Here is a 15,395-nt window from a genome sequence, read left to right on the forward strand (position 1 = left end):
GTGTGTGTGTGTGTGTGTGTGTGTGTGTGTGTGTGTGTGTGTGTGTGTGTGTGTGTGTGTGTGTGTGTGTGTGTGGTGTGTGTGTGTGTGTGTGTGTGTGTGTGTGTGTGTGTGTGTGTGTGTGTGTGAGCGACAGAGAGAGAGAGAGAGAGAGAGAGAGAGAGAGAGAGAGAGACTGGGAATGACTGGAAATTTTATATTCTTATGACTAGTTTGCTACTTTGCAACACCTTAATTTATGAAATGAACTGGAATTCCAAATATTCTGTAGAACCACAGTTAGCCTTTATTTTGCACTATAGTATCGCCTGTCCAGCAACTGTGCCGAATCTTGCCAAATACCTTTAGGTGTGACGCTAAAAGTCCTTTTCAAGATACTGACAGGAATACATACAAGTGCTTTTTATTAAGAGTGTCTGTGATGGCTTAACAAATGCCAGTTACATTAGCTCCTCGATAGTCCAGGCGTATTTCCACTCGTTCACATTATTTGGGTGATTTACAAGCTCTTCTTACCATAAAAACTGATTTCCTTTTTGCGTGGGCGTGCCTGTTGTGATCTGAACTTCGTCGCCAACATGGTAGCTTTGTGGGCTGGGTGGGTGTGGTGGGTGCGTTGACCGGGTGGGCAGGTGGGGTTGGTGGAGTTAGTGGGTGGGATTGGTGTGTGTGACTGACGAGGTGGCTGGATAGGTCAAAGGGGGGGACGGGTTGGTGAGTGCACATGTAGGTTCCCAGAGGAAAAGCCAGGAGATGGCCTTCTTACACTGGATGAATGAGTAGGTATAAGGGTGAGATGGTTGGGGAGCTGGTGGGTGTGTAGGTGGGAGAAAATGGGTTCACTGGGGAATAGGCATTTGGAATAAATTGGCCCATAATTGAAATGGATCCATGTGAATGTGTCCCTGAAGGTTGTGCGTCCAAGTACAAACATTGGTCTAAAGGTTATAAAAAGTTGATTAGTAGGTCCCTGGGTGAAAATAGGTGCCTTTGTGGATTTGGTGTGTCTTTAAGGGGAGGAGGTAGGTCACTGGGGAATATTAGGTCCGTGTAGAATAAAGGCACCTGAAAGGAAAATAGGTCCAAGAGGAACGTTGGTCATGCGAGTGGAGGAAGTCCATGGAGGAAAAATGAGTCCAAGGTACACAATAGGTCCAAGGAAGAAAGTAGGTCCATGGAGTAAAAATGGTCCATGAAGAAAATAAGTGACTGGGGAAGCTTGGTCCACAGAGGGATAAATAGAGTCATGGGGTAAAGAGGATACGTGGAAGAAAAGTCCATAGGGACTAAAAGTCAATGGGGGAAGCACATCCATGGAGGAAAATTAATTCATCGGGCAATAACAGGTTCAAGACAGATATGGGTCCAGTTGGGAAAATGGGTCCAGGGGAGGGAGGGTGGGGCTGGGGGAATAAGTTCATAGAGAAACATGGATCACTGGTATGAAAATACTCTCACGGTGAAAAATAGGTAGCCTGGGAGATGGCCCCTAGGGACTGTAGCCAAAGACGGGCGTATGTGCTGCTGGGGTTATAAAACTGGTTCTGTTGGTTCAGTTGACGGAAGCTCGGGATAGTTACTGCCAACATACAAACGTTAATGACTGCTGTCCTCTATATTACAGTTACTAGTGTACGATATTTTCAAAGATTAATACAATAAAATTTGCCACTTCATATTCGAGGATCACCTTGTAGATTTTATGATGGCAATGATATGTTTATTAGAATGATATTTAACACATACACGTTCATAAACTGTTGTACGAATTTTCTCACGATGGGGTATAATAGGAAGCTGTAAAAGAAACATTCCTGGTGCACATGTTTGTGTCATGAATTCTGCAGGGATATGCAAATTACAAAACAGGTATCATAGTTTCCCGCGGATGAACAATGCAAAACTTATATGATGATAGTCTTCAGAATAAAATTTTATAATTATTGAATGTTGTATGTGGTGGCACTTTGACCAGTATAACTCTCCGTCATGAATTCTGCAGGGGTATGCAATTTACAAAACATGTATTATAGTTCCCCTCGGATGAACATTGCAAAACTTATATTATCATAGTCTTCAGCATAAAATTGTATAATTACTGAATGTTGTATGTGGTGGCGCTTTGACCAGTATAACTCTCCGTCAAGTGTTACACAATACTCTTTCAATTTTATCAACATAAAATTATGTTTGGCCTCCATTCCTCCGACCCACGTTTTTACCAATTTTCTCTTAACTCTTACTTTTTAATACTCTTCCCATCCCCACTTTGCTTGGCACATACCGAACCCTCTCCACTGTCTTCGCCTCCCACTGAGGCTTGATATTTTTACTAGGTAGAGGTGCTGCATGCTTAATTTCTGTTTCTCCTGCAGAGTTCAAATGATCTGAGTCATCCCAGGAAGGTGCGCACTTTCTCAGGGGTTTATCCACTCTTCCCTGTTATTCAAACTCTAAAACAAACGTTGGAAGGAAAGGATACCAGCAATAAGCATTCGGAGTCTGTCTCTGTCTGTCTGTCAGTATACATTTATCACTTCCACCAACCGCTCCCACTTACATCCCCTTTTCTTCCTCCTTTTCCTCTTCCCCTCTTTTACAGTAATTAACACATTACTTACACTCTCTTTGTTCCTTGTTTACATTAAAATGTGAGCATACACAATGCAAACATCATCGGAATGCATACACAGCATTTCTCACCTTTTAGCTGAAGTTACTGTGTAAGGAATGGGGAGTTGTAAAAAGACAAGAAAGAGGTGACAGTGACGGGAGAGCTACGAATAAGGAAGAAGAAATGGGTAAATTGAGATGTTGAGATGGGGTATAGATGAAAGTTTCGTGTGATGTGTGTGTGTGTGTGTGTGTGTGTGTGTGTGTGTGTGTGTGTGTGTGTGTGTGTGTAGTAAGTTGGGTAGAATTCCTCAACAATGAATTAATAAATATTTTCTTTTAGGAGTCACTTTTCACATAGTAATACAGTCCACTGAAAGACGAGAAACATGTGTTGTGAGGTAAATAATTAAACAATGGCATGCAACATTTACCGTTAGACTGGGTATGAGGGCACAATAACTTTTTTCTCTTATTCACGATAATTCTACTCCCTTTTAAACAATATACCACTCTCAGCAAGTACACTGTAAATAGGATGTAGGGAAGTATATCCACATAAACCACAGTGAACTAACTTTATTACAGCTAAACCCGTTTGTAAAAAGATATGTTTTTTGTTGGTACAGTGTAGTTTATTCAAATACTAAGATTAGCTTAAACACACACACACACACACACACACACACACACACACACACACATATATATATATATATATATATATATATATATATATATATATATATATATATATATATATATATATATATATATATATATAATAGAGTACGGAATACACGAACATGCGTGTCTGCTACATCTAAACTTAGGAAAGGATAGGAGGCATGAGAGACAATGAATAGACCATTCCCCGTGAGAATTGTATCTCTCGTCCTCCTATTGAACACGTCCGAATTGGGAAGAAAAAGTATTCTTAGTGAAACGTGAACTGTGGACCTAATAGGGAATAACAATATTTCTCGACGTGTTGCCTAATGGCGCTCTATAACCGCTGTGGTAAAGAGATAATGTGGTTGTATACAAGTTGTGGCTTGCTTCCCATCACTTCCCACTCGTTCACCACATGATTTATTAATTTCCTTGATGTCCTCTCCTGTGCAGGCTCCCACATGTTGACGATGTTTGCCCAGATATTTTCAGTGGTGTTGAGATCACAACTGTTGCTGGGCCAGCCAATTAGTTTTATGTCAGGCTGTTCCTCAAACCACCATTTTACAGTTCTTCCGGTATGAACTGGGCAAGTGTCCAGCATGAAGAGTACTCTCCCAGTAAAAGGGAGTTATAAACCTGCACACTGGATAGCATTGCTTCCTCCAATATCTCCAAGTACTGGTACATGGCGAATCTTTCCTCGATATTAGTGTCCTCTCCAACAGCATACAACCAAGTCACCCCCACACGTTACAGGTAACGTGGCCACTTCTCATGTCTTAGTTTATGTTTTGTCTGGCATACCTGTGTGATATGAAATATTGCTCTTTCTTTGCACTGGAAAGACAACTCATGAATGGGTAGGGTGGCATTAGCTTATCCTATGATTCATATGGAGAGAGAGAAAGAGAGAGAGAGAGCGAGAGAGAGAGATGGTGTTTATGCTGTATGTACTGGAAGGTGTTATACAGTAGTATACGAAGATGGTTTGGCCATGTGACGAAAGTCAAGAGACGAGACTGACTGGGTAAGTATGTGAGTGAGGAGGTAGGGGAGTTGAGGCCGGGGAGGCCGGGAAGGTGGTGGGTTGGAGAGGAGTACGTGAATAAAAGTAGTGTGAGCTGGACGGGAGGCACCTTGATACAGAGGTTGACTAGATGACCGCGTGACGTGGAGGCGAATTACTGTTCGTCACCCATTCCGGGTATAAGGTGTATAAATTTATAGATAAATAACTTGTATACAAATAGATAAACGTATTTGCACCAACCGGTCAACAATAAAGTGGATGTATAAATATATATCCTGTCAACAATTCTGTATGTTGAGATAGTCCTTCATGTTGCGAATGTGTTGACATAACAACTCAGTAATACAAAGTATGTTATGTCAGTAATGCTGTGCCTGTGTTGACATATCAGGTCAGTAATACTGTGAATGTTGATAATAACGGGTCAGTATTGTGAGTTCGGTGACAGATAATGCTGTGAATGTTAATTGTGAGTGATGAATGTGTTGACCTGTATTTGAGATAATACTATGTACTGATATAACATATCAGTAATAACTACTCTGAGAAGGTTGACATGGCAGGCCAGTAACATAGAATATGCTGATAGAACAGGTCAGTTACTCGTATATTGCTGATGTGCTGACAGATCAACAAATTCAGTTATAACTAATTACCTTGTGTGTTCCTTCTCCATCAATGAAGTACCTCATGCAGTGTAGACGAGAAAGACTTCCCGTCGGAGAATATGACTGTCCGCCATAAATCAGGGCCAGTGTTCACGTGTTCCTGTGCGAACTGAAGACGAAGTCGGCGATGTCGGTCGGTAAACTTCGGCTTTGTGGCTTTCTTCTTCTCGCAGTGTCTGACGACATTTAAAGATTTAGTTCATTTCTTAGTGACACGGCGTTTGTGAAAGGGTTGTTGTTTATGACTGGTAGTATTCTCAGATCGTCCTCAGCAGTTGTTTTCCGAGTGATTTCCAGTCTTGGCTAATCTCTGAGGTTATCTTGTTCCTCCCACCTCCGTATCCAGTGATAAACCGTACTGCGAATAATTCCAAGTTCCCTTGCAATTTGGGTCGGTGTCATGCCGATTTCCCTGATGCCTATTATCCTTCCCCGCGATGCTAGCTTGTGAGGATTTGCGGAGGACTTCTCGTGTGGTGCTGCTGTGCTGTGGTGAGCTAGAGTTGTGATTTGTGAGGCGACACTCCAGCACCAGGCTAATCACATCACGGTTGGTGACGCAGTATATCAGAGGTTCCGTAAAATTTACATGGTGATTCATGACGATAATGATTTTTTTGTCGTAGATATTTTGAGCTGGTTTAGCTAAAATACGATTAGATGTGTGTGTGTGTGTGTGTGTGTGTGTGTGTGTGTGTGTGTGTGTGTGGATGAGTTAATTGTGAGTGTGTCGTCCTGTCTCGGCTACCCACCTTTTTTTGGGGGGGAAATCAGCCTAGGTGTATATATATATATATATATATATATATATATATATATATATATATATAAAAAAAAATATATATATATAGATATATATATATATATATATACATATATATATATATATATATATATATATATATATATATATATATATATATATATATAGATAGATAGATAGATAGATAGATAGATATAGATATACTAAATTATTAAAGGCAATCATATGTGTATTGGGATCAGTTAATGGGAGCTTCCTTCGATTCAGTGCATATAATTCGGTGTTGCCATGGAAAAGACATTTGAAATAGTAGGGATACGACTGGACAAGCGGAAACATAATGTAGTTAGCATTATGCATGCATACAGAATACTTAACACAAATCATACGGTGTATTTCTCTCAGTATCTTGAAAGGGACACGGAGCTTCACATCACAGGTGTACGGCAAAACAGGTGCGGGACAGACAATATTGTGGTGCCAAATAAAGGCCATTTACGGCCCTACACAATATGGGGAGATCTAGTTTATTTAATAAAATCAAGGTGTTTCAAAAGTGTACACTGGGCATAAGAAAATGCAGATACAAGTCAATCTTTGTTACACACACACACACACACACACACACACACACACACACACACACACACACACACACACACACACAAAGTAATACAGTACACATTCACAGGTGTTAGTCTGATTTTAAAATGCACTCCATCAGCGGTAGTTGACATGGATACCCACACCACTCAACTAAAGAGCGCCTCTCCCTACAGCTTGATAAATAGTAAAAATACAGCAAGAAGTAAGTAACACAAAATGGGACAGGAAAATTAATATACAATATCCTATTTTTCTATCAGAATGTTGGATTGAAGCAGAGATGTGTCATGTCCCCATGGTTGTCCAGTTGTATATGGATGGGGTTATAAAAAAGATACAAGTATATGGGAGCAGCCCTAATGATAAAGGTCAGCGTTTGGAAACTTCCTGTACTGTTGTTTCCAGATGATACTGTATTGTTAAGTGAAGAGAAGGCTTGGTGACTGAGACAGGGAGAGTGTGTACGAATCGGAATCTACAAATGTATGTAGGGAATGGTAAATTTTTGGTCTTCGAGAGAAATAAACTCACTGTATGTACACTGAGGTTGGATAATGAGGAAATGGAAAATGTGAGAGCATTTAAGTACTTGGGTAGTATGATGAGTATGGATGGAAGTTTGGAGGGTGAAATGCTTGAAAGAGTACAACAAGGAAGAAAGGTGGCTGGTTCTTTAAAAGCAGTTATAAGACGTAGGGAAGTGGGCATGGAAAAAAAAAAAAAAACATGTTGCATGATAGTATTGTGTTACCATCTCTAACGTATGAAAGCGAAGCTTTGGACCATGTTGGAAGGACATAAGTCAAGAGTGCGAGCAATGGAAATGGCTTATTTGAGAGGAGCATGTGCAATTACAAGGAGAGAGAGACTGAAAATGAGCAACTGAAGGAGCGTTGTGGTGTGGATGTGGATGTAACAGAAAGCGTTAAGAGAAATACATTGAGGTGGTTTGGCCATGGGGCGAGGTATCGAGAGCGAGAGTCTAACAAGGATTGTGTACGTGAGTGAGGTGGAGAGGGGAAGAGGGAGGGGGAGGTCGAGGATGAGAAGGAGGGATGGAGTGGAGAGGTAGGTGAGAGAGGAGGGTGTGAGCTGGGTGCAGGGCAATGAAATGGTGGGGGACAGGGCGTCATGGAGGCGATTTGTTTGTGGCCACATATTACGGGATTAAGGCTCCTGGCAGATGATAGACAGATACATTATATTTTAATCGAAGAGTTGAAGCCTCGTGGAAGTCAGGCAGGGCGGATGAATGGTCTATGGTGCCGAGCAGAGTGTAAAGAGTGAGAGGAATATTAGAACGTAGGATAGAGACAACAAAGGAAAATGAAGGCCACGACGGAATGGACTGCGAACATAATATCAATTAAATAAGCTAGACAGAATATTGTATAACATCTGACCTCCACACTCAACGGAATATTACATAATACTTGACCGGCAGATATGCAGGTCAAGATGTCTTCATTTAGGACAATGTAACGTTTATTTAAGGATACACTGATGCCTAAGGCTTCCACGAAATTTTATTTAAAATACATTGATAGAAGAACTATTATGGATTAACTCGAGAGGAACGTGTTTGTATAATTGTGTGTGTGTGTGTGTGTGTGTGTGTGTGTGTGTGTGTGTGTGTGTGTGTGTGTGTGTGTGTGTAGACGTCTGTGCACACTCTCGATGCACCATCAGGTCTCATCGAGATTTTCGTATAACCTACTTTCCCTTCACATGTGCAGTCTCCTCGAAGGAAGTTGTGTAATTCATTTAACTTTCCTAACGGCTGTATGTCATTTCCTACAAAATAATCAGCGTAACTGGCACTGAAGGATTAATGTAATTATTAATTCAACGGCTATACTGTGCTTAAGGCTTCGTTCTCTGAGCCGCTCATCATCAGCTTATGAGACGGGTGCTGCAGGTGCCAACGATTCTTTTATTCATTGTTGAGTTTGTTACAGCTGGTATAAAAATTTCCCTTGAATCCATTTTATATTTTACATTTAGTAATTCAATGTTAGATCACACAAGAAAACTATGGAGTGGAGACTTAATCATGATACCGTGGGTAAAATATATAGAAGCAGACACTTGTGTGTCAGCCAATCACCATCTGTGTTACTAGCCCATCTAAAGAGTGGTGGGAGCTTCATTCATCAATAAATACTACTCGGTAAGTAGTTTTCCGGAAGTCGTAACATTCCATAACCTTGGAAAAAAGTGTATCACTTTCACTGTGACCAACTGTAAATATAACAAAAACGTGTGATGCCTCATACACAGAGGATGGGACAGTCACAGAAGGAGGCAGAGGGACGAAGGAAATTATAACAGCAAGTTCATGGAAGCGGAAATGTGATTTGTTAATCCGTATGTCTGATAGTTAGCCAGTTGGCGTTACAGATGATGATTTTGATGTTTTACGAATATGAATGGGATTAATATCAATTGATATGGTACTTTTGTTCACCAATAGTTGAAGATATTGTGAAGTAAATTCATGGGAATCATATCTCGAAAATATTTTTAGTGTGACAAGTTTTAAGGGGAAGGCTTGCGGGTTGATGAATCACTTTAGTTTTGTCTTTACATAGCTTTCAACCAACACATGTCTGTGGAAGGGAGTAGAATGTAGCACCAGGCGAGCTGGGAACTACTCCCTAGGTGGATGGAAAGCTGATAGGGAGACTTGCTGGAGCTCCCGTTTCATTAGCACTCGAGACAAGCTTCTAACGATCCCCCTTTGCTGAACATTTTCAGTGTTTCGGTAACACAGAGAGCTTGCCAGCATGCTCTTGAATACAAGATCCTCTATCAACACCAAACTACATGCACGTTACAGACTGCACTTCCTATTCAAAATTATAACCAAAAATGGCATCTGATACCAAGCTTCGGAGTCCTCAGGGGTTGAGGGAGACCATAAAAGCCCCCACCATCCGCCCTGCTCCTGGTGACGACCCAGCGAGATCCCTGGAACCACTGTCTGACTCACTTCTTCATCATTGCATCATTCACTACCTTTTCTCTAACTTTCTCTCTGTTGAACGCCACCTCTACTCTTCGAAACCTCACCGTCTCTTCCTAACTGAGACTCAACTGTCTGAGATGACTGATAGCAAACCCTCTTCTGTATCCTCCTACTTTTTCTGTACCCACATCAAAGCTAAGGGAGGCTGTTGTGTATGTATATGCAACAACATACCTTGTTCTCGTGTTCCTGAACTTGAATCCTTTGAATCCTCTTCTCTCTGGCTTCGGCTTTGCTGTCATTCTCTTTCTAAATATATCAGTGCTGCTTACTTATCCCCTAATTCTACTGACTATGAAAAATTCTTCAACAATCTAACCTCTGAGGTGGAACACATCCTATCAATTTCTCCTTTCTCTGAAATATCCATTCTAGGATATTTCAATGTTCACCACCACTATTGGCTCTCCTCTCCTTTCACTGATCCACCTAGTGAACAAGCCTACATCTTTTCTATCCTTAATAACTTAGAGCAGCTTTCAAAACTCCCTACCCTTACCCCTGACTGCCTTGGAGAGAGTTCCAACACTCTTGACCTCTTCTTTTCAACTAATCCTTCTGTTTACGCTGTTAATTTTTCCTCTCTGTTGGGCTCCTTCGATCACAACCTTATCACCATAACCTTCTTTATCGCTCCAGTAAGGCCTGTGGACCCTCCCAAGAAGTGTTGGTTGTGGCTCTTAGGAGGTGCTGATTGGGAGGCCCTCAGGCAGTGCTTCTTTGATTTTCCCTCGAATGATTATTGCTTCCATGGTCGAGAGCCATCTGAGTGTGCCTTATGCATTATGGAGGTTATTATCTCGGACATGGAAGCATGCATTCCTTTCTCATATCCTATGACTAATGGAAAAAAAAATAACACTTGGTTTAAACACGCTGTCCACAATAAGGAGAAGACCTACAAGAGATACCGGATCCAACCTACCACTGAATCTCAACTCTTATATTTCTGCCCAGAACTTTGCTAAGTCTGTTCTTTGCTCTGCTAAAAATAATTTCATTCGTACTAAGTTCTCTGAACTCTCCAATCTGAATTCTTCCCGCTCCTTGTGGCACCTTGCAAAACACCTTTCTAACGACTTTACTTCATAATCCTTCCCCCTTGGTTTCCACTCTGATATCTTTGTATGTATTTCGGACCCAGGTTCGAATCCTGGCTGGGGCAGGGAACAGTTTTAGGATTTGAATATCACAAAAAAGCAGACTTTTCTGATCTACCACATGACCCTCCGACATGTCATAAAAGTACCCTCGCTAATACTAGTACACTAGTCCTGTGTGAGACAGCCCTAGCATGTATTCAATATGGATGGTGGGTGTTAGCGCCGAAGTGGTGACATGTGGAGATGTAGGAGGACTACTGGGCCCCAAAGAGTACTTGGGAATAGGCACTGAAGACTATGCCCAGAGTCGGACACGTTAAAAAAAAAAAAAAAAAAAGGTGTGTTATGGGATAAATAAAGAGGTCGCTAACTGATAAATCTATTTTTTATATAAGTGTATCGTATGTCTCGGTGATATGGGATGGAATAACTGGTCATCCTGACTTGGCTGACCTCCGACCTGATGTGGTGAAGGTGGCAAAGGAGGATGGTAAACTGTTGTCACTGTTTAATTTCAGTTAGTTACCTGCATTATATTATGGCAGCCGTTGCTTTAAGAATAAGAATGTATTAATCTACATATTGTGAAGAACATTCTCATTAAGACCTCTTGAATTCCAGTGACCAAATATTATATTTATGCTAGCCTTATTATATCGTGTGGTAGGCCTGGCAGAAAGATACTGACAAGTCTGGTAGGTTTTCTTTTTAAAGAAATTTTATTACTCCTTTAAGAAAAAAAAGAAAAAAAAGCTGACAAGGAACACTAGTACAAAAAATTTTTGTTATTTAACATAAACGTGCATACGTATCGATGATTATTTCATTTCTTCCATAATAATTACATCATAAAATACAGCAGCCAACCAGGATCACCGGTAGAACCGACAAAGTTCATTCACAGAATTGTATGCTTTACTACATCAAGTTACCATGTATCGCCAACCAGCCACTTGACGTGTTGCAGGTTCATATGTCCGTGGGTGTACATATTGTACATTGTTCATATGGGTAATTGTGTTGGACCTGGTTCATGGAAAGTGAAACACGAAAGTATTGAAGCAGCTGAGATTAGGAATCCTGTCAAGTAGCTCATAGGTTAAGGTACGTGTGCACAGAAGAAAACAAGAAACAAAATATACCAAAAAAAAAAAAAAAAGTTTTGTAGAATGAGTTATATATAAATATTAGACATGGATGCAGACGGATTTTCTGGGGTTTGAACATATTCCCCTTTCTTACTGTGGTTCGAGTAATGGATGATCGTGCAAGGGAATATTAATTTCTGAATACTTTCCAACTCTATTGACGCGAAATTTAAAATGAAAACTGAAATGAGGAAGCATTAAAGTAATACCCCTCTCCTTCAGTCTGAACTTAATTCGTCCCTTCTCCTATCTATTTCACACCGTCTGCTAAATGCACACGCCCGTCATCCAATACCACGATCTCTCTCTCTCTCTCTCTCTCTCTCTCTCTCTCTCTCTCTCTCTCTCTCTCTCTCTCTCTCTCTCTCATTATTATTATTATTAACTGCAGTAGTAATAGTAGTAGTAGTGGTAACAGTCACAAGTAAAGTAAGTAAAGAGAGTAAGTAAAAAAAAAGAAGCATGAGAAGAGTGAAAAAAAAAAAGAAGCGTGAGAAAAGAGTGTGTTCACAGCGGCGTGAACAGCATCTTTAGCCTCTGGTCCACCGGGTCCACAATTTCAATAGTGGACCCGCCAATGGGCTTACATCATCACATTCAACCGAACATCGAGAACCCACCAGTTTTTTTTCCTGGCGATGTGTCCCCGATATTAAACAGCCCGCTCATCTTTTCCCCTACTTTTCCTATCATCTTACTGAAACCATCCATTTTCTCCTGAGCTTCCCATTCCAGATCAGTCTTCAGATCATTCCACTTCCAACTCAAGTTGTCACCCACCTCTTCCAGCACACCCTTCATCCCTTCACACTGTCGGCCCATCCCTTCCATCTTCTTCTTCAACCCTGTCTTCACATCTTCAAATTGGTGGTGGGCCTCCATTTTCATTTCGTCATACTGGTGGCCCACCTGTTCCATCCTTCTCCACACCTCTCCTCCCCACACTCCACTCACTCCCCGCTCCCCACTCACTCCCCTAATTTTCGGCTTGGGAGGGTCGACCAAGTCTGTCATCCTTCCCGTCCCAGCCAAATTGACCCGTCTACGCACCCCACCAAAAGAATAACCGGATCCTATTGTCGAACTGTGGAGGTCCAGGTCAAAGGGATTGGGTGACCAACCTTTTGTTGTACAGGAGTTGGTTTTGGAGGGCTTGGCTGTGGAGTCTTTCCTTACGGCCTTGGGATCGCCCTACACAGCCGTGGGGTCTCCCTCCACAGCCGCGGGGTCTCCCTCCACAGCCGTGGGGTCTCCCTCCACAGCCGTGGGGTCTCCCTCCACAGCCATGGGGTCTCCCTCCACAGCCGTGGGGTCACCCTCCACAGCCGTGGGGTCTCCCTCCACAGCCATGGGGTCGCCTTCCACAGCCGTGGGGTCTCCCTCCACAGGCGTGGGGTCGACCTCCACTGTGGTGGGGTCGCCCTCCACTGCCGTGGGGTCTCCCTCCACAGCTGTGGGGTCTCCCTCCACAGCCGCGGGGTCGCCCTCTGCAGCCGTGGGGTCTCCCTCCACAGCCGTGGGGTCGCCCTCCAAAGCCGTGGGGTCTCCCTCCACAGCCATGGGGTCGCCTTCCACAGCTGTGGTGTCTCCCTCCACAGCCGTGGGGTCGCCCTCCACTGCCGTGGGGTCGCCCTCCACTGCCATGGGGTCTCCCTCCACAGCCATGGGGTCTCCCTCCACAGCCGTGGGGTCTCCCTCCACAGCCGTGGGGTTTCCCTCCACAGCCATGGGGTCTCCCTCCACAGCCGTGGGGTCTCCCTCCACAGCCATGGGGTTATCCTCCTCGGCCTTGGGGACGTCCTCCGCTTCCGTAGGGTCGTCGTCTACTTCACCCGTTGTCAGTGGCGCCTCAAACTCCATTGGCAGTGAGATGAGTGCTGCCGTGGTTGTAATGGTAGACTGAGTGGCGGGTGTGGAGAGAGGTGTTTTTGGACGGGATAAGGCTGAACTGGCTGGGATGGGATAGGAGACGGGTCTGAGGCATTGTGATATAGGTGAATGCCCACATGGGGCATCGCATGGGGTAAAGGATGGGGTCTGTGATGGGGCCCGGCATGGGGTTGGGGATGGGGTTGGGGTCGGGGATGAAGTGGGGGATGGAGTGGAGGATAGGGTCGGTAATGGGGTGGGAGATGGGGTTGATGATGATGTGGGGGATGGGGTGGGGGATGGGGTAGGTGATGGGGTGGGGGATGGGGTAGGTGATGGGGTGGGGGATGCGGTAGGTGATGGGGTGGGGGATGGGGTAGGTGATGGGGTGGGGGATGGGGTAGGTGATGGGGTAGGTGATGGGGTGGGGGCTGGGATAGGTGATGGGGTGGGGGATGGGGTAGGTGATGGGGTGGGGGATCGGGTGGGGGATGGGGTAGGTGATGGGGTGGGGGATGGGGTAGGTGATGGGGTAGGTGATGGGGTGGGGGATGGGGTAGGTGATGGGGTGGGGGATGGGGTAGGTGATGGGGTAGGGGATGGGGTAGGTGATGGGGTAGGTGATGGGGTGGGGGATGGGATAGGTGATGGGGTGGGGGATGGGGTAGGTGATGGGGTGGGGGCTGGGATAGGTGATGGGGTGGGGGATGGGGTAGGTGATGGGGTGGGGGATCGGGTGGGGGATGGGGTAGGTGATGGGGTGGGGGATGGGGTAGGTGATGGGGTAGGTGATGGGGTGGGGGATGGGGTAGGTGATGGGGTTGGAGTTGGGGTAGGTGATAGGGTAGGGGATGGGGTAGGTGATGGGGTAGGTGATGGGGTGGGGGATGGGATAGGTGATGGGGTGGGGGATGGGGTAGGTGATGGGGTGGGGGATGGGGTAGGTGATGGGGTGGGGGATGGGGCCCAGCATTGTGTTGGGGATAAGGTCGGTAATGGGGTTGGGGATAAGGTCGGTGATGGGGTTGGGGATAAGGTCGGTGATGGGGTCGGGCATGAAGTCGGTGGTGGAGTTGGGGATGGGGTCGGAGATAGGGCCGGGGATGAGGTCGGGGATGCGGTCGGTGATGGGGTTGGGGATAAGGCCGGGGATGGGGATGGGGCCGGGGATGGGGATGGGGATGCTGATGGGGCCGGGGATGGGGATGGGAATGGGGATGGGGCCGGGGATGGGGTCGGGGATAGGGTCGGGCATGTTGGTGGGGCAGATGCCGACTTACCCCCCCTGACCCAGTCGCCCAACCGTCGGCAGGCGGAACAGATCCACCGCCAAAGCCTCCTCATCAGTCGGCTCAGCCCGCAGCAACGGGCTGGCGACGGTGAGGCGGCGTCCTTTTCTTGCATTTTTCGTTCTCAAGATAATTCAGTAAAGTAGAGTTATAGGGACGTTAAGAGTTTTTTTGTGAAATTGGAGGGTGAGTGGGATGGTTGAGGTGAGAGACTGGATAACTGTAAGGAGAACTGTTTGTGCAAGACTATAGAGAGCTGACTGTGAGAGACTGTAGAATCAGAGAGAATTTAGATGAAGCGAGACTTGGGACAGTTGGCTAGGATAGACTGTGACTTAGGAGAGTTTGACTGGAGACTGAGACTGTTGGGAGAGTTGAGTGGGAGAGACTGGTAGACTACTGGGAAAGACTGAGACTGTTGAGAAAGACTGGGAGACAGTTTGGAGAGTTGACTGGGACAGACTGGGATTTAAGTTTTACTTGGAGATAGTGAGACTGATGGGAAAGATAATTGGAAGACTGGTTGGAGAGCTGATTGGAAGAAACTGAGAGACTGCTAGGCAAGATGACCGGGAGACTGAAAAGAGTGATGACTGGGAGTGA

This window comes from Coenobita brevimanus, chromosome 113, assembly GCF_032717465.1.
Source record: "Coenobita brevimanus isolate Jiangsu-jjx chromosome 113, ASM3271746v2, whole genome shotgun sequence".
Taxonomy (NCBI): domain Eukaryota; kingdom Metazoa; phylum Arthropoda; class Malacostraca; order Decapoda; family Coenobitidae; genus Coenobita; species Coenobita brevimanus.